The 18899-nt window shown below is 38.8% G+C and overlaps 1 protein-coding gene across 1 annotated transcript in view; it reads left to right on the plus strand.

The window, feature by feature from the left end:
* Positions 1 to 18899, plus strand: part of SGCD (sarcoglycan delta) — a 409632-nt gene that overhangs the window by 191495 nt on the left and 199238 nt on the right. The gene's annotated exons all lie outside the window — the stretch shown is intronic.

Here is an 18899-nt window from a genome sequence, read left to right on the forward strand (position 1 = left end):
TAACAAGCTTTCTAGATTGTGCTGCAAAGAAAACAAAATAAATGTGGAAATGCCTTCAGTACTATACAAATCCAAGAAAGTCTTGCTATTGCTTTTAATTGTCAAGTAGTTCAAAGGCATCTTTAGAAATAGTCCTAAAGAGCTAGAAAATTATTTTTTATGAAGGATTTGGACAATGTAGCCAAGGTTGATTAGAATCAATTTAATATATTACAACTATGCTCAGAATGGTATCTAAATGATCACACTAGAGTGTGTGCTCTGCCCCATGCACTTTGCTGCTTTGATGGATTATCATTATCTAATATAATTCATAGATGAGTCCACTGGGGTGGTGATTATTGTTGCATTCATTTTACACATTGAAGAACTGAGGCTTAGAGAAGTAGTTTGTCCAAAGCCACATTCTTATGAATCAGTGGAGCAAGGATTTCAACTCAGGAAATCCAATTCTAAAGCTTCTCTGTTAACCCACAGCCTCCTACCAAAGCTCCTTCTCTCATTCTGTTGTTTTTTTTAAAGTCATGATGGAAGTGATTCCTAGACACCTTGATTTTATTAACCAGTATTATCAAAATTAATTTTTGTTTTTGAGTATATTTTTGGGTTGGTTGTTCTTTGGCTTTCAGTTTTGCTTTTTGGTGGGGTGGTGAAGTATGCTGGTTGAAAAGTATTATTAATGTATTTGCTCTGCCTGGAACTGGTTCGCGTCCACCTGTGAGCAAAGAGTAACATGGAAGTTCCCCAAAGCATCATTTCTATTGTGTGCATCGATTAATGCAATTAATGAAATTCAGCAACTTGATGCAGTGGGTAATTTTATCTGAGTGCTATCTAAACTACTGAATTGCATGAAACTGAGTGCAACTACTGAATTGCCAATAAGTTTACTTTCTTCTGTGCCTGGTGAAAGGGAGGGAGACATGATGTTAAAATCAGCAAGAAGAGCAAATTATTTCAGCTACCCAATCAGTGATTATGAAATTTAATGGGGAACCCATAGCATATTGGCTTAAAGTACCAAGAGTATTAGTATAAACTAGTATTAAACTAGTTTATCTCACTAATTTGGACTGGTCATTTCTTTCTTATGGTGTTGGATCTTTCTCCGTAAATATTTTCAGCTTTTATTTTTCTTCTTTTTTATAATTCTTTAAAAATGTAAAACCCATTTTTATCTCAAGGGCCACAGAAAAATAGGCTGCAGGCTGTAGTTTGCCAACCCCTCTAACCTATATTAGCGATATTTCCATAAGTGTGTAAATGCTCAGGCTAGATTTCATGTGGTACAAGAGAGCAGATTTTAAGATCAGGGGTAGAATAGTTGATATGTGTCAAGTAAAATATCCCGAAATACGTTTCCTTGGTGGAGAATCATAGTCATATAAAGGAATTGAGACACGTGTCTTAGAAGACTTGAAAAAGGGTACCTGGTATATCTCTTAGGCCCATATGCAGGAATTGGACTCTTAGAAAATATGTCAGCCAGCCTATCTGAAAATCAGTAGTCATCTGATCCCAAGTCAAAGATACACTTGATTAGAAGCTTAAAAAGTAATGATGATCATGAAAAGCTTACTTTAATATCGAAAAAGCAGTGAGTTAAATCCAAGGCTTTCAAATCCTTGTTTAAAGAAAATTAAAGGGTTAAAATTCACTATTTTTTCATTGTTCTTCAGAAAGTATTTTTCCTTTCAAAAAATAAATGGCAAATGCGTGAAGCTTTTAGCCTTATATGTTTCTGATAACAAAATAAATGTGTTCTAAATGAAGAAAAGAAGGCATGCACATATGCATATATGTTAAAATCCACCAGAAAGTCTTGTGGCCTCTACCTGAAACATGTGCCCATATCCATCCACTCTTCTCCATCACGTCACCCCCCAGTTCAAGCCACCGTCCTCTCTCACCTGCACCATTGCTATAACCTCTTCTGTCTCTGCTGCCCTTCACTCTTAGCCTCATCGTCCAAATTGTAACCAAAGTAGCCTTTTCAAATATGAAGTCTCTCCACCCCTTTGCAAAGGATTCTCTGTTAACTTCCCATTATACCTAGAATAAAATCCAAACTTCTCACTAAGGCGAGAGAACAAGATTAGAAGCTAGGGATTTAGTCTGTAGGGCTCTCCTTCCCTCAAACACAGGGATTATTGTCTGCTGAACAAAATTGGGGTTCTGGGAGCAATGACGGTAGAGGGAATGATTGGTGAGCAGGTAACCAGTAGAATTTGCCATGCTTCTTGAATCATAGCCTCATATGATGCTTATGAGAACCTCACATGTAGTAGCTTTCTATTCGCTACTCTGGCATCTTCAGCTTACCGTTTTGTTGTTGTTGTTTTCTGACGTTACCTGACCATTGCTTACATGCCACCTCTGGAAGACTCTTCTCTATAGAATTATCTGCACTATCACTTTGCCATGGATCACAGCTGTTTCTCTTTCATGGGGTGTCTCCTTCTCTTTTTCCCATTGAAAAGAGATCAGCGTCCAGTGAACAAGATTACACAGCTCTTCTAAGTGAGGATAACTAATGAAGCAATACTTGACTTCATTTTGGTTTTGTGTTTCATTGATCCGAGAGGAGCTGAGATTGTTTAAGCAATCCACACCATGTTCAATACAGTATCCATTTCATTATTGAAGGTTGCAAACTTGGTAAAGTCACTACAAATTGATTAGTGTGATAGCGGTCTCTTAGGAAGATAAATTAATGAGAAAATGTTCATCTCTATAAAAACTCCCATCTGGGAATTGAATGAAAGCCCTGGGATTCTCTAGCTTTAACTACATGGATGCATAGCTTCTAAGTGGTAAAGTATCATGCCACTCAGGAAATAGATTGAAAACGACACACTAAATTAAATATTCTACCATTACATCCAAAGACCACCCTGTCCCTAGTAATTCTACTTGAATGCGTTAGCACAGAAATTTGTAAAGTTAAGGGATTTAATGCCATAAAACTCTATATTTAAATCCCATTTCAGTGTGGTAGGCATCTTTATACTTGCAAAATACAACTACAGATTTCTGACAGAAGCTACTAGTAGATAGATTGAATGCATGAGTGCTAGGAGACCTTTCATCCCAAAATATCATTTTGGACAAAAGTAGCAGATCCCTGCTTCTTCAGAGAGGCATCTTCCCTTGCTTCCCATGATGCTGGAACTAGATGGTGCTTTTGCGTAACTTAATGTGAAGTGACAAGAGAAGGGAAAGCAGCACTTATTGAGCACATACTAGTGCCAGGCCTACAGAAATGGGGAAGTTGCACAGTGCATTTATCTCCATACTCCCCTCAAGCTATACGTGGGGTGGGTATAGGGGTTCTAGCCCATTGCTATATTGAACTTAGAAGTTTAGGAGAGAAGAGAGTAGAAAGAAAAGTTGTAGGAGGGATACAAAAATGAGTTTACTTTAACAGAATAAAACAAAATTATTATACAAAATTTAAGTTATGTCTTTCAAACTTTTTAGTCTATAAAAACTCACATATTTTAAGATGTTCTACCTACCAAAAAGCTGTGTATAGAATAATGAAATCATATGTAAATGGGGTTCTTAGAAGTTGTCTATACCAAGAGACAGTATAATACCATGGTCAAGCTCATGTGCTGTATCACTGGATCTGGGTGGCAACCAGTGCTACTGTTTGACCGATGAGTGATCTTTGAACAATTTCTTAACTTGGTAAATCTTGTTTTCTTACCTATGCAACTGAGATGATATTAATACCTCTATCACAGGTGGTTGTAAATAAGTAAGATAGTGTTTAAGTGCTTAATACAGAACTTGACATGAAATGAGTGTTCCAGAAATGGTCATTCCCACTCTCACCCCCATGTCTTGATGACGATGATGTTGATGATGGTAGATGATGATTTGATTTCAAGGACAGTACTTTTCACTGTCTACATCATCATCACGTAGTGCACATCTCATCTGATGTTTGAACGTCCTTTGAACCAAATGGTCTTGCATCCTCTTCTTGCATGTCTTCTTAATAATAAACTCACAAACTTAATCATAAATTCAGTGAAAATCTCTTAGGAAACCCATTTCATATTCAATAGCTTTTAGTTTTCAGTTTTTCTTTCACTGAGTTACACTCTTCTAATGTTCAACTTTTTTTCTCATTCTTCTGCTTAAAAATTTTGCTGGCTCTGGCACTCATAGATTACTGGTAGTCTTTCTGAAAAAAATAGTTTTCGATATATCTTATGTACCTTAAAATGTTTATACCCTTTGATCCAGGAGTGACGTTTTCACTCATTTTATAATACCAAAAGAAAAAGCACACTATAATAAAATATTTAAAGATTAATACACACATATGCCAGTGCTTTATAAACACTAGTCTGAGTGTTGGTTCCTAGAAAAGCCTGAATTCCACCTATAAAATGGATTTTGAGGGTATCCCATTTTGTCAATGTTTATGAAAGTTGAGAAACTGCTATATGCTTGTTGCAACTCTGAGCTGGTCATTCTCACCATGGATTTTCACGTTTCTATCATCTCTTTGTTTTATGGAAAGCTGAGTTTTAAAATTCCAGTTTGATTTTAGTATGATGTGAATTGAGACTTATTCTATCAGCCTGAATTAGCAAGCCATATCTATGCTGGAAGTTGAAAGTCCCTAAGAATTCAGTTAGACCAGTGACTTCATTTAATGTATGGGGCCCTCAGGCCCGGAAAGGACGTTGAACTTACCCAAGTTATGCCCAGCAAAGTCAGAACTGAAATCCAGGATTGCAGTGTTTTCTTCCACATCAACACACAGTGTATGTGGTAATTAATTTTCTCATGACGCTGTCTTTAGTATTATAGGTGGAGTTATACATGGCCATTTCCCTCTCATGGGGAATAACTTACTGCAAAGCATGTTAAGTTCCTGAGAGAGTTCACAAGCATTAAAAAAAGGAAACTGGAAACAACAGTGGACAATGCAGGAGGACCAAGCTTAATGATGGCTGACCTAATCACTGAGATGATATTCTCTACTTTATCAAGTTACTGTGAGGGTTAAACGACGTAATTTAAATGACCCAGCTTATGCACTGTGAGGTTAACTATTGAGATGAAGGCTTATGACAGAAGTTGCAAACTGAATCCGGCCTAAAGATACAGTTTATGTGCCTCACACATTGTTTTCCTTTGAATGTGAATTCGTTTCTAATATTTAAATATGTGAAGATTTGACATTTTTAAAAAATCTATATTTTTTGATTCTCACCAAAAAACCTCCAGAAAATCTGGCAGAGTGGTTTGATATTCATAAGGACTGGAGCTAAGTAGACAGTGCCTCCTTTAGATGCATATTTGTTCCTCATTGTGCCACAGCATCCATCAGTCACCACTGTCTCATACCCCACCTGTGTAGCTTGTTTATATAATGGGCCCCTGAAATCCCTTGGGGGTGCACAGCCCCTGGCTTATGGTATTGAGAATGTATCCATCTCATCATGCAGGAGTCCAGAAATTAGGTTGACTTCTTAGGATTCGTAGTCACTCATGACTCACTTCTCACTTCCTGTGTCTCTCTCTTTTACACCAATTTCTCCTAGTCGTCTGGCTCCTGTGGGTTTTGACATAGTGTACAAGCTCAATGGCAAGAGATAGCAGTCTCAGAGCTTCTGGAGGCTGAGTTTCTGGCCCACCAGGGTGGGCCTGAGTCTCCTAGAACACGCCTCTTTTTTGTCTTTCTTCCTTTAACCATAACAGAGCATGACTGGGGAAGAAGCAGACAAGGAGAAGAAAGTTGAAGTTTTGGATTGGGCATGAGGCAAAATAAAGTAACGTAGGATAGCAGACAAGCAGAAGTTTTGTCTGAAGAGGCTCCATTGACAATTTAGTTACAACGAGAGGAGCCGTGTCTCTGGTTGGTTTAGAAACCAACCGAAAGCCATGGTGTCTTCTCCTCAGCTTCAACTCCCAGCTGAACCCACTGCGCACAAAGCAGTGTTTTCCATGCCACTTGCATGGAACACGAGCATCCTGCTGTCTTTAATTAAGAAGTTAACTGGACCATGAAGTATTGCCCAAGTAAATAAAAGTGATTTGTACTGAGTCAGAGGGGCGCACTAGGCATCTTTGCATTTCTTAGCTCACACATAAATTATGGAGATTATTAAAAATTGGAAGGGTCATCTATAAGCCCATCTGTACTGTGAAGCAGATTGCCATTCCTGAAATCTATTTGTCTTTTTACGTGTCATCATTTATCATGGACAACAGGGTGAAGCAGCTGCTTGCTTTTTTCTTTTTTTTGTTGTTAAAAAGAAAAAACCAGACACACAAACTTTGAATAGGCCAGTGTTTAATCCTTTGGTCCTTTTGTTTGTTTATCCTGGGAAACAGAGATAGTGATTCAGAGGTTTTTGGTTGCCTTAGAATTAAAATGGGCTGATGGTTTTTTTGTTCTTTCTTTAATTTTGGAAAAATTGACTGTGTGTGCTTTTCTTATCATGCTGGAAGTAGACGAGTTACTGAGGACTTTGGTTAAATCTCAGTTGTAACTCTATCAGCTGGAGTTTTCATAGAAGAGGTAGGTCTGAACTTCAAATGAGGTTGAGAATGTCTAATTATATTGTTTGAGGGCCATTGGGCAAGTCGACTGCACCCCACATTTTCTTGTCTGCTGTGGTGACCAAAGTTCCACCATTAGAATCTCAGTTATTTGAAGATTCAGAAATTTGTATTCATGCCAGACCCCTACTGCAAGTACTCCTTCCCCTTATGCACATAGACATTTCCACAAAGGATTTGAAGTACAGTAGCTTGTAAGAAATATGTACAGGGACAGAGTAAGAAAAGATATAATAGGTTAAGATCAAGAAAAATATAAAGTAGAATAAGAGGCAGAGGTAGGGGCACTGTAATAAATACAGGAGACAGGCAAGATCATGCGTGCAATTTCTGATAAGCCTGGAGTTTGGTTATGAAGTTTCCAGACAGAGAGGCACAGTCACTTGGATAAAACCTTTTGTCTATACCTTCTAGAGATTAACACAATGTACTGAATGGGAGGAGTGTCACAGCTGACAGTTCAGTATTCCAGAAAGTACACTAGATTCCAAGTTGGGGAATCTGGATGCTCTTCTTGTCCTGCTGGGATCAGCACCAGCTCTGGAGCAAGTCGTTCCTCTTGGCTCTCCGTGTGTCTGACGTAAAGAGGTTGGGCATGCTTAGTGGTTTTCTACAACATTGTTTTTAAAGCCATGGAATCTTTTTGGAGTCAGATTTTACTTGGAACCCTAAATCTGGACCAGATGGAAGCTGAGCTCCTGTGGTTGGGCAGGGGCTGGGGTGCTGCAGCCCATTGCCCTGCCCACCCAGAGTCTCCCTGTCATCAGCCACGGGATGCCCAGGCCCTGGGTGGGGGGCCCATGCACCACAGTCCGAAAACACCAGGCTGGATGAAAACCTAGCCTCGCTCCATCCAGGCCTCTGCTCACATGGCATCTTCTGACGGACAGCTTCCTTGCCCACCCACTGAAAATATATCCCTTACCTAGTAGCTTTATTTTCTGCCACTATATTATATCATGTCATATTACTTAGGTATATTAATTTCTATTTATATATCATATGTATATATTAAATGACTAAATATTTATGTACTTACCTGTTTGCTTCCCATTATTACTGCATGATCTCCATGATGGCAGGGACCGAGAAAGGCAGTTATTAAGTGATGTATAAGAGCAGGCTCTGGAATGCCACCTCCCTGGATTTAAATCTTGGCTCCACCATTTACTATCTGTGTTGCCTCAAGCAAATTACTTGAACTTTTCTGTGCTTCATTTTCCTCATCTGTAAAATGGGCCTAATAGCAGCACTACCTCATAAGCGTGTAACAGGATTGTAAGAGTTAATTTATTTTACATAATGACGTAAAATTTATTAGGTACGTGTTACTGTTTGTAGAATATTGCTTTGAGTATAAAGCACTATATAAAATTTCAGTATGATAATTTTTGATTATTAAAATTTGTTATTATTTGCTTTATCACTGTTTCCCTGGTTTCTAACTAGTGCCTCTCATATGGAAGGAAAGCAAATTGTTGTTGTCATCGTTGATTGCTTGGCTCTTTGAATAAATGACTGTTCTCTTAGGATTCTTCTAACTCAAAGATTCTCTAAGAGCCTCTCAGGTGGGGAGATAAAGACAAATTTCTCTTTTATAGGAGCTTTAGATTGAATAAGTTTCTTTATCAGCCTCATACTAAGTATTGTGTTATGTAGAGGATGGCGTGAGTACCTGTGTGGTGGGAGACCATGGGGGAACAGGACAGAAAAGGTGGAAGAGGTAAAAGTGGTACTAAAGGTACTGAAAGCCCATCTTTCCCTACCTTGCTCTTTTGTGCTGCTCTAAGACTTTATTTGTGCCATCCACAGGCTAATGGAAACTCCAGAATATGGAGCTGTGTGTTACAGACAGGAAAGGTGAAGATAACAAAATTAGCACTTTCCAGCCCTTCACATCTTTGAGATTCTCTTCATCATCACTATGGCATGTCAGCATCCTCTCACTCTTTTGGTTTATGGAACATCCACTATGTGATGTGAGACTGCTTCTCGCTTATTTCATAAATAACATTGAAGAAGCAAAAGTACATACCAGAGTCTATTGTCATTTGGTTTATGTTCCTTAAATGGTAAGAGTAAGTAGGAATACTTTGGTTAGGTGGCCCCTACAGCCAATAATACTTGTTGAGTATTGGGGGAGAGTAATGGAGAGAGAATCTATAGCTTTAAGGAAGAAGGGCATTTTAATACATTCTTAAATATTTTGTTGTTCTTCACTCCTAAAGCCTTGGCAAAAAAAAAAAAAAAGATTTTCTTAATGCTTCAGTCAAAAAATACTCATCTCCTGGAAACTCGCTGCACCCAGCACTTTGTAATTGCTGTGGGTGTGTTGTAGTTAGTCTTAATTTAAAAACAAAAAACTTGCTCATTGTCAAAAAAACACTGATGATTTCTCAGGAGATGTTATTTCAGAGGCAGAAAAAAAAAACTTCCTTGACATGTGAAATTATAAGCAAATTTAATTTTTATAAGCAATCTTTAATTTTGTGATCTCCACCAACAGCTGAGCATAGCCTTTTGACGCATTGCTCTGTAATTTATTACCAGCGATGTTTTAAATGGCAGTTGCCTAAATTATGAGTGTGGGACTTTCCATCTCCATGAATGATTCTGTTTTTAATCGGCAATGATTCTGCCTCCAGGCAAATACCACGTGGTCCACAAAGTAAATGAGACTTTTAAGACCGATAAATATTTTGCATTTTGTACTTTTTGCATTTTGGAGGGAGTTGAAGAGGGAGAGGGAGATGGTGATGAAAATCGCCATGTGGAAAGAATAAGACAAGGACATTACCCAGTTTCTTTCCTTGCTTGGTGCGGTATGGTAGATTTCTCCACCTAGTAAGCCACAGCTTCCATTTTGTAACATCAGAATCATGGAAATAAAAAGTAGCATCTCTCTACAGTAACAGACAAGTACAGATGGTACGGTAATTGCAGTTTTCTACTAACAAGCTGTGTAGATTGCTTTTAGGCCTCAGTTAAGGCTCAGGCAGTTACCTTAAAAAATAGAGGAATTGTATGGGAAGATGAATTTTCCTTAGGTCGTAGCTCATTAATAGATGAGAAATGGAGCAGGCTTTATTTTTAAGCTGTTAATGCATAAGTAGTCATATCACTGGATGGATATATAGTCCCCATGTTTGTTTCTGACTATAGTTATTAACAAACCAAGGTTTTTCATTTATTTTATAGCAGTCTTGAATTTTTTGGACTGGTCTTACCGTCTGAGTTTTCTGAGATGTGGAATGTACCCCCATGCTTTCCATGGCTGCCACAGAGAGTTTGCTAAATCACAAAGTGTTTCTTTGACCGTATCTTAGCAGCACTCTGGTTAGGGAGGTACAGGAAGAAGTTTAATGAAAAGAAAACACAATGAGACTACGTTACAACCGAGTTAGTATAAAAAGGTGGCCGATGCCAACATGTCTTGGATTGTGCAGGTCAGTTGCTCGCTCTTAGTGGGTGAAGGAAACGGGGACTGTTTCTATTAGGGTTCCTTCCACCACAGCTCAACACGGGGCTCATGATCCTGAGGGATCCAGCAATGTTGACTTATGGTAATGTTACATGGTTTTGATTTTTAAATTTGGCCCTTATGGCCAAAAGCGCACGTGTCTTTAAAATTACCCTTGTAAAGTCCTTACGTCACCACAAAGTACAGTATCCCTGGCTTTATGTGCACAACCTGGTAGAGTAAATGTAATGGTCAGGAGAACCAGTGAGGCTAAGCCAAGGAGAGGAAGAAAAGATGCTCTGAAGATGCCTGGACCATTCTTTTCCTGAGATAACTAGCAAATGGCAACCAGGAAATGGGGAATGTTTAGAAAACGTTAAAGTGTTGCTAAGTGCCTGAGGGTTTGGCTGTTCTAATATGGAATATCTTTAAATCATCTTAAAGGGTTTGTTGTTATGGAGATCAAGTGAACTAGTAGGTTCTAAATCACCTAATAGAGGGCCTTGCTCATAGTAATTGCTCAGAAATATTTGCTGAATTTGAATCAAAATAATATGAAATTAAACCCTCATGTTGTAATAGCTAATAGCCACAGTTCTCATGTAAAGTTATTTCATTCATTCCTTAGAGTATAACTAGAAAGGACCTATCATTTTGATCTTCCATTTAGAGAGAAGCAGTGAAGTAGAAGGGTTAAGGAAAAACATGCATCTAATATTCCAACTCATGTTGACACACATTCTTTACTGGAATGCTGTATTATCTCAGGACAGTAGACAGTATTTATGTGTCGGTCTGTGCTGTTTGTCTAACTTGCTTTCCCTTCAACCCAAAGAAACATGTAAGACCCTTACTAGTTTCATGAAGAGAGCATCTTACTTCCTTTCTTTTTTTTTTTTTGCCAATTGCTACTTCTCTGGCCATTCCCCACCCCGCTCTGTTCTATAGTTGCATAGGCCTCACACAATCACAGCTTCCTGTAGAGGCCAATTTTTCCCCATTCCAACCACAGATCCCCTAAACTGTACCATCTCCCACTACACCATTACTTTTCTCTGGTCATGCTTTCTGTTAGAATTGTATTACAGTATCTATCTGGAAATAATCAAAGATCCATGTGCTAATGAAGTCTGACTCCAGAAAAATATCATGATATTCCAGAGATCTTAGGCTCTGCAGATATGATTTTGTGCAGAACTTCAGACTACAAGTTACTGGTTTCTCATTCTAAGCCCACCAAAGTGGAGCTAATATGAAGTAATAAAAACCTATAGAAATACCGAATTTCCAAAGACCCGGCCTTTGTTAACTCTGGTTCCTTATCTGAAACTACAGAACATGGAAAATATGAGTGACCATTTTCTTAATTCTTCCAGTTCTCCAAATATCCAGTACCATTGTAGATTCATAAAAGAGACGTTAGCTCATTATGTATAATGTATGCCTTAGGACATCGGGGCTTATTTACCTCTGGGAACCCCTTTGAAGAAAGGATTCTGTCTTCTTCATTCTAAATTCAGCTTCTTTTACAAGTTCTTTAAATATGTTATGTACAAGATCCCACTACCATTCTTATCTCTTGAACTGTTTTTTTCATTTCTCAGCAATATTGTTAAAAATACGGTAATACCCATAATGCAGCAAGTCGTCCTGGATAAAATTTTCTTCCTCTTTTAAGATGAACACTTTTCTTTCATCTCCTTCAGGTATCATCGTAGATGTGCATGTCATTCAGAGTGTGTGCATGTATGTGCATGTCATACACTATTAATTAGTGTATTTTCTTGGTCCAGTAGTCATTAATGGCAGCCTAGGGAATAGCTGAATGTTTTCCTGATCATTTGTATAAGTTATAATTAAATGCAGACACTATATTTGGACACCATCTATATGCCCATCATTCTGGGTTTTTTACAGTAAAGATTTATATGATGAGCTTATCCGGTCCTACCCAACTCCATCAAGCCATCAGATGTGCCCTGCCTGTTCAGCCAGCAGGGCTCAAAAGTAGAACCCTAACTTTTCCATGTGTTCTCAGTCTTAGTGTAACACTGCTTGCCATAGCCCATCCTCTACTCCATTCTGTTCCCAGCTGTCCTCACTCTAAATCAGCCTTCTGTGTGTGGCCTTCTCCTAAGGTGGTTTGTTACCCTCAGTTCTGCTTTTCCAACTTTGATGTGCGCTTTCTCCCTTGACTGTGGGGTGAGTTCTCCCTGTTTGACTCTCTGGCCTTCAGCTATCCTGGATCATCACCCTGCCTGGTACCCTCTTGTCCCCATATGAAAAAGCTCTCTCTAGATATCTGCATTCCCACGGAAAGACTTGCATCAGCGTGATTGTGAAGGCAACATAGCATAGTAGAAAAGTATCCAGGGACTTCCCTGGCGGTCCAGTGGTTAAGACTCTGTGCTCCCAATGCAGGGGGCACGAGTTGGATCTCTGGTTGGAGAACTAAGATCCCACATCCCTCATGGTGTGGCCAAAAAAAAAGAAAGAAAGAAAAGTACCCATGATTTAGAGTCAGACTAAAACTGGGTTTAAAGCTTGGCTCTGCTACTGACTAGATTTGTGACTTGGGCCATATTACTTTATGTCTCAAACTTTAGTTTCTTTATACATAATCTGGGATAGCTGAAAGCATCATAGAATTGTTTTGAAAATTAAATGAGAAAACATATACATTGTGCCTAGAACAGTGCCTGGAATTTAGCCCTTATAAATGGCCACTACTGTAATTAAAGGTTTCATGGTAGAAGAAACCTGGAGACTGGTCTTGAAGGATTAATAGTTTGGGCACCACTGTGTCACTGAAAATATAAATAAAGTTTCTTATAGTCATCTCTATTTATTAATTCCAGTTACATTTGTCAGATGACTGATTTTGAATCCTACCAAAATTGCACCTTCTGAGCCGAAGCAAATAGAAAGGGAAATCTCTCTTTCCCAGAAGCCAAAAGCCATTTCCCAAGAGGTGTCTATTCATCCCAGGCATGCAAATGCTGCTGTGATGGTTTCATCAGAGGAGGTTCAGGACATCACACACCAGCATTAGCCTTAAAGAATGATACTGGGACTGCTGCCTCTTGGTCCACAGGGTGTACCCACAAGGAAAATACAAACAAAAGCAAAGGTAGGTAGCCCAACTTGGCACAGTTGATTGACTTTAATAGGTCCTGATTATGCTGCTCAAATTCCATGAAATTAAAAAGCTTACAAATGTTATGAGCCATTACCCTTCCATTTAAGGGAGCTTATGATATGTTAGCAACATTTAATGAAATTCTTTTCAGAATGCCGTCGGCAGACTCAATGAGATTCCATGTTGAAATTCAACTTGAAGCATTGTTGGAGAAAGTTTGTTCTGTACCTGCCTGTCTTTGTCATAGTGTGTGGAACCTCAAGGCCAGAAGTTTCTCATCGGAGGTGATTTGCAGGCATCAAGAAGGATTTCTGCTTTGACCCTGAGAGTGTTTCCCAGTTTACGAAGCAATGACAAAGACCGCCCTGTTTGTGTTTGGGCTTCCAGTGGCAGCTCGGAATAGCCTGCATTTTTACACATTGGCACGTCTTAAAACTTACGTCTTTTCTATTCAGTTCTGTCATATATCTGTTGAAGATCTAAAACATTCTAGCAAATAAGCAGCGTATTATTGCCTGCCCTATCTTCAGTGAGCTCTTACAATATAATTTGGGAGATGAAACTTTGTACAAAACAGACAATTAAAGCATAGGAAATGAGATGAGTGAATCCTAGATTATATGGCACTGATTGTATAATATATTATTTATTATATAATAAAAGCCCAGGAAATAAAAATATTACAGACAACCGAGTGGGGATTTTTATCAAGTATTAGAAAGATGAGTAGGGAGACGTAAATCATTTAAGAAGAATTAATACTTTCTGTTGAATCTTTCATTTTAACTTTTATGATGGAGATATTTAATGGCAATATCCGTTTATTTTATGTTTCATTCTAAAGGCTTACTACTCATATCGCTATCTTGTTGGTAATGTCCCCTACTAGTTTTTGAGTCAAGTATACTGTGTGCTTTCTGTACATTTTCCTTAAATCCTCTTGGCAATCTTAAAAGGTAGATTACATTATCTCCATTTTGTAGGCGAGGAGAACTGAAGTGTAAAATAGTTAGGTAATTTTCTCCAGCTCATCTAAGGAGCGATAGGAATTCAAATCCAGGTATGAACTACCCCAAAGCATGTGCTTTCTATCTCTGTATCAATCTGTCTTGAGAACAGATTATGTCAAGGAAGTCCTCGTTCTATCCCATTGCTTTGCAAACTCTGTACAGGAGTACAGAGTTCTGTTGTAGTTCTGTCGCAGGAGTCCTATTGTAAGACTTATTTGTATTCATTGTCTATCACAGTGATTGGCATTCAACAAATACGTGTTGAATAAATATGTAACTTGTATGTTCAGTAAGCACAACTCATGATCAAATGCATCTTTATTTTTGTCTTCACTATTCCTTTGAAATTTGAGTTGGGAATGGTCTTCCCCTATCTCTCCCCCATAAATACTTGGGCAATTCCTAGTGGATTTTTTGGCCCACTTAAAAGTTAACAGTGTGATGGTATTTAAGGGACAAAGTACAGGTCACTTCAGAAATTTTAGATGTCTCATGTGAGATATTTATCACTTCAAACCTCAAAGTTAATTATTTGTTTTCCCTATATACAGCATTTAGTTGGTGACTCCATACCTTTGGGAGTAGGGGTTGGATTTATTTCAGCTGTCTCTGCTCTCATCTCATGAGGTGCTAGCTGCTGGCTAGAGTTTAAGACCCTACCAGGGTAGGGGTTATGGTAGAGGTTGGAATATTTGTTACTCGGCTGGGTGCCTTTGTGCCCTCTGGGACTGGTAAATAGTTAAACTGACTTCTTCCCTCATGAAGCATTTTCTTGAGTCTTTGGAGATTCCTGGCCCTGGAGGTGTGATACATCTCCTACAAATCCTATAGAAAAGGGAGGCAAAGCATTCCATTCCTGGACAGAATGCTTCATCCCTCCTTCCATTCCACATGAAAACGTCTTGCCTCCCAGGAAGCCCCCTTCAGCAGGACTTCTGATGTCTCCAGGACAGCTCTCTTTCCCACTTGGCACACCTCTGTTTTGTGAAAAACAGTCATCCATCCCTTCCTAGGCAAACTCTGAGAGCACACATGGTATTTCTGAATTAGTAGCCCTCTCCTGCCTGCAGTACCCTCTAGATTCCCTGCTGGGAAATCTGTGATGGCTTCGGAGACAGGAAACACATGTCAGGATCTCAGAGTGGATTCATTGATGCCTCTTCTCACTGGGCTTGAGATTAGAAAGTAGCAGACCCCTCCCCTCTACTAAAAATATATACTCACACATCCCCTCACCTCCCCATGCTTGATCCTTATTACATCTCCTTGAAACCGGTAAGGATGTTCTTGGTTATTTCCCCTGTCAATTCTGCATATTTTGATGTGATACCTTACTTTGGAATTTTTCATCAATCACATCTCAGTGCCTGATGGAAACCTTGTTTTTACTGTCCTCCTGAACACTTCTGTGATTGGCTGACATTCAGGGTAAAATGGTTCGGAGTGCTGCCTTAACCAGTCCTACCCTATCTTGTCTATAAAGTTCTTAACTCCATGCTGAAAGCAAGAAAATGTTTATACCCTCTCAGGCTACTCAAGTGAGTAGAAAGGAAAAAAAGGACACCGCTTGGCTGGAAGAGAGATTCTGCTTTTATGACTTTCCTTGCCATCTCACTGCTCTGGGCCTGGAGAAACACACTGACTTTCCTTACAGCAAGAGTTAACTAAAGGAGAGATGATATATTTTTCCTTGCTGCTGAGCTTCTTTCAGAAGATGTCTTGGCTAATAAATCTTTCTCAGAGCCCCAGGGTGTTAAAAACAAACATTAAGTGAGGTAAGCTAAGTGTTTGGCTGAAGGCGCTTCCATTGGATACTATGGTGATGTCATTTGGAGCAATTCACTTTATTTTTTTAAAGGAAGAAGGCAAGTATTTGAAGAGAAGATGAGAAAAGCTGCAATGAAAAGATGTTGCTTCCAATGAAACTGGTCAGAATTTCGAATTGAATATGTTCTGCTTTTGCGTTTGTTTTTTTTCTTTTGATGCCTTACTTTCCTGACTCTGTTATTTTGGAGTATTTGAGGAAGAGGACCCAGAATGACTTTTATGTCCTATACCTAGAGACTTCCCTCTCGTGATCGATTGGAGATACTCCTGTGAGTTCATTGCCATTTCAGTTGCTCATCTCTGTTCTCTGTGGGTTCTCTGCTCGCAGTATCTTATACAGAGCAGACACTTAGTGTTTGTGGCATTAATGTGAAATAAGCCACCTTCCTTTCTTCTTGCCCTGTACTGCTTGTTAGGTAACACTTAAAAAAGAAGTCTCTGAGCTATTCTGTTTGTATAGCGTTGTATTAAACATTTGGCTACATTGTATGGCATGGAGCAGGTGCTCAATAAATTATTATTGAATAGATGGAAGTAGGTAAGGAGAGAGAGAGAGAAGGAATGGAGGAGGGGGAGGGAAGGAAGGAGTTTGGGAGAGAGGTGTGTCGTTTCCTGGGATGTCTTGACCTGGCCCAATTTTGCAAGGTTTTCGCTATCCCTTCATCTTTGCACATTTCTCTGTTCCATTCTTTTTTTTTTTTTTAGAAATGTCATGTAATATCTGAAACATTTATGTTAACATAGTTCCACACAAATAACCCAAAGAAAGTTTAGTATTAGTTTTTTTTTTAAATTTGCTGGTTGTTTTTTTATACTGCAGGTTTTTATTAGTCATCAATTTTATACACATCAGTGTATACATGTCAATCCCAATCGCCCAATTCAGCACACCACCATCCCCACCCCACCGCCGTTTTCCCCCCTTGGTGTCAATACGTTTGTTCTCTATATCTGTGTCTCAACTTACGCCCTGCAAACCGGTTCATCTGTACCAGTTTTCTAGGTTCCACATACATGTGTAAATATACGATATTTGTTTTTCTCTTTCTGACTTACTTCACTCTGTATGACAGTCTCTAGGTCCATCCACGTCTCAACAAATGACTCATTTCGTTCCTTTTTATGGCTGAGTGATATTCCACTGTATATATGTACCACAGCTTCTTTATCCATTCGTCTGTCGATGGGCATTTAGGTTGCTTCCATGACCTGGCTATTGTAAATAGTGCTGCAGTGAACATTGGGGTGCATGTGTCTTTTTGAATTATGGTTTTCTCTAGGTATATGCCCAGTAGTGGGATTGCTGGACCATATGGTAATTCTATTTTTAGTTTTTTAAGGAATCTCCATACTCTTCTCCATAGTGGCTGTATCAATTTACATTCCCACCAACAGTGCAAGAGGCTTCCCTTTTCTCCACACCCTCTCCAGCATTTGTTGTTTGTAGGTTTTCTGATGATGCCCATTCCAACCAGTGTGAGGTGGTACCTCATTGTAGTTTTGATTGACATTTCTCTACTAATTAGTGATGTTGAGCAGCTTTAAATGTGCTTCTTGGCCATCTGTATATCTTCTTTGGAGAAATGTCTATTTAGGTCTTCTGCCCGTTCTTGGATTCGGTTGTTTGTTTCTTTAATATTGAGCTGCATGAGCTGTTTATATATTTTGGAGATTAGTCTTTGTCCGTTGATTCATTTGCAAATATTTTCTCCCATTCTTAGCGTTCTCTTTTTGTCTTGTTTATGGTTTCCTTTGCTGTGCAAAAGCTTTGAAGCTTCAGTAGGTTCCATTTTTTTATTTCTGTTTTTATTTCCATTACTCTAGGAGGTGGATCAAAAAAGATCTTGCTGTGATTTCTGTCAAAGAGTGTTCTTCATATGTTTTCCTCTAAGAGTTTTATACTGTTCAGTCTTACATTTAGGTCTCAAATCCATTTTGAGTTTATTTTTGTGTATGGTGTTAGGGAGCGTTCTAATTTCATTCTTTTACATGTACCTGTCCAGTTTTCCCAGCATCACTTATTGAAGAGACTGTCTTTTCTCCATTGTATATCCTTGCCTCCTTTGTCATAAATTAGTTGACCATAGGTGTGTGGGTTTATCTCTGTGCTTTCTATCTTGTTCCATTGAACTATGTTTCTCTTTTTGTGCCAGTACCTTATTGTCTTGATTACTGTAGCTTTGTAGTGTAGTCTGAAGTCAGGGAGCCTGATTCCTCCAGCTCCGTTTTTCATTCTCAAGATTGCTTCGGCAATCGGGGTCTATTGTGTTTCCATACAAATTGTGAAATTTTTTTTTCTACTTCTGTGAAAAATGCCAGTGGTAGATCACATCTTGGGTCACAAATGGAATCTGTAGATTGATTTGGGTAGTAGAGTCATTTTCACAATGTTGATTCTTCCAATCCAAGAACATGGTATATCTCTCCATCTGTTGGTATCATCTTCAATTTCTTTCATCCGTGTCTTATAGTTTTCTGCATACAAGTCTTTTGTATCCCTAGGTAGGTTTATTCCTAGGTATTTTATTCTTTTTGTTGCAGTGGTAAATGGGAGTGTTCCCTTAATTTCTCTTTCAGATTTTTCATCATTAGTGTATAGGAATGCAAGAGATTTCTGTGCATTAATTTTGTATCCTGGAAATTTGCCAAATTCATTGATTAGCTCTAGTAGTTTTCTGGTGGCATTTTTAGGATTCTCTATGTATAGTATCATGTCATCTGCAAACAGTGACAGTTTTACTTCTTCTTTTCCAATTTGTATTCCTTTTATTTGTTTTTCTTCTCTGATACCCGTGGCTAGGGCTTCCAAAACTATGTTGAATAATAGTGGTGAGAGTGGATATCCTTGCCTCGTTCCTGATCTTAGAGGAAATGC

This window comes from Phocoena phocoena, chromosome 3, assembly GCF_963924675.1.
Source record: "Phocoena phocoena chromosome 3, mPhoPho1.1, whole genome shotgun sequence".
Classification (NCBI taxonomy): Eukaryota; Metazoa; Chordata; class Mammalia; order Artiodactyla; family Phocoenidae; genus Phocoena; species Phocoena phocoena.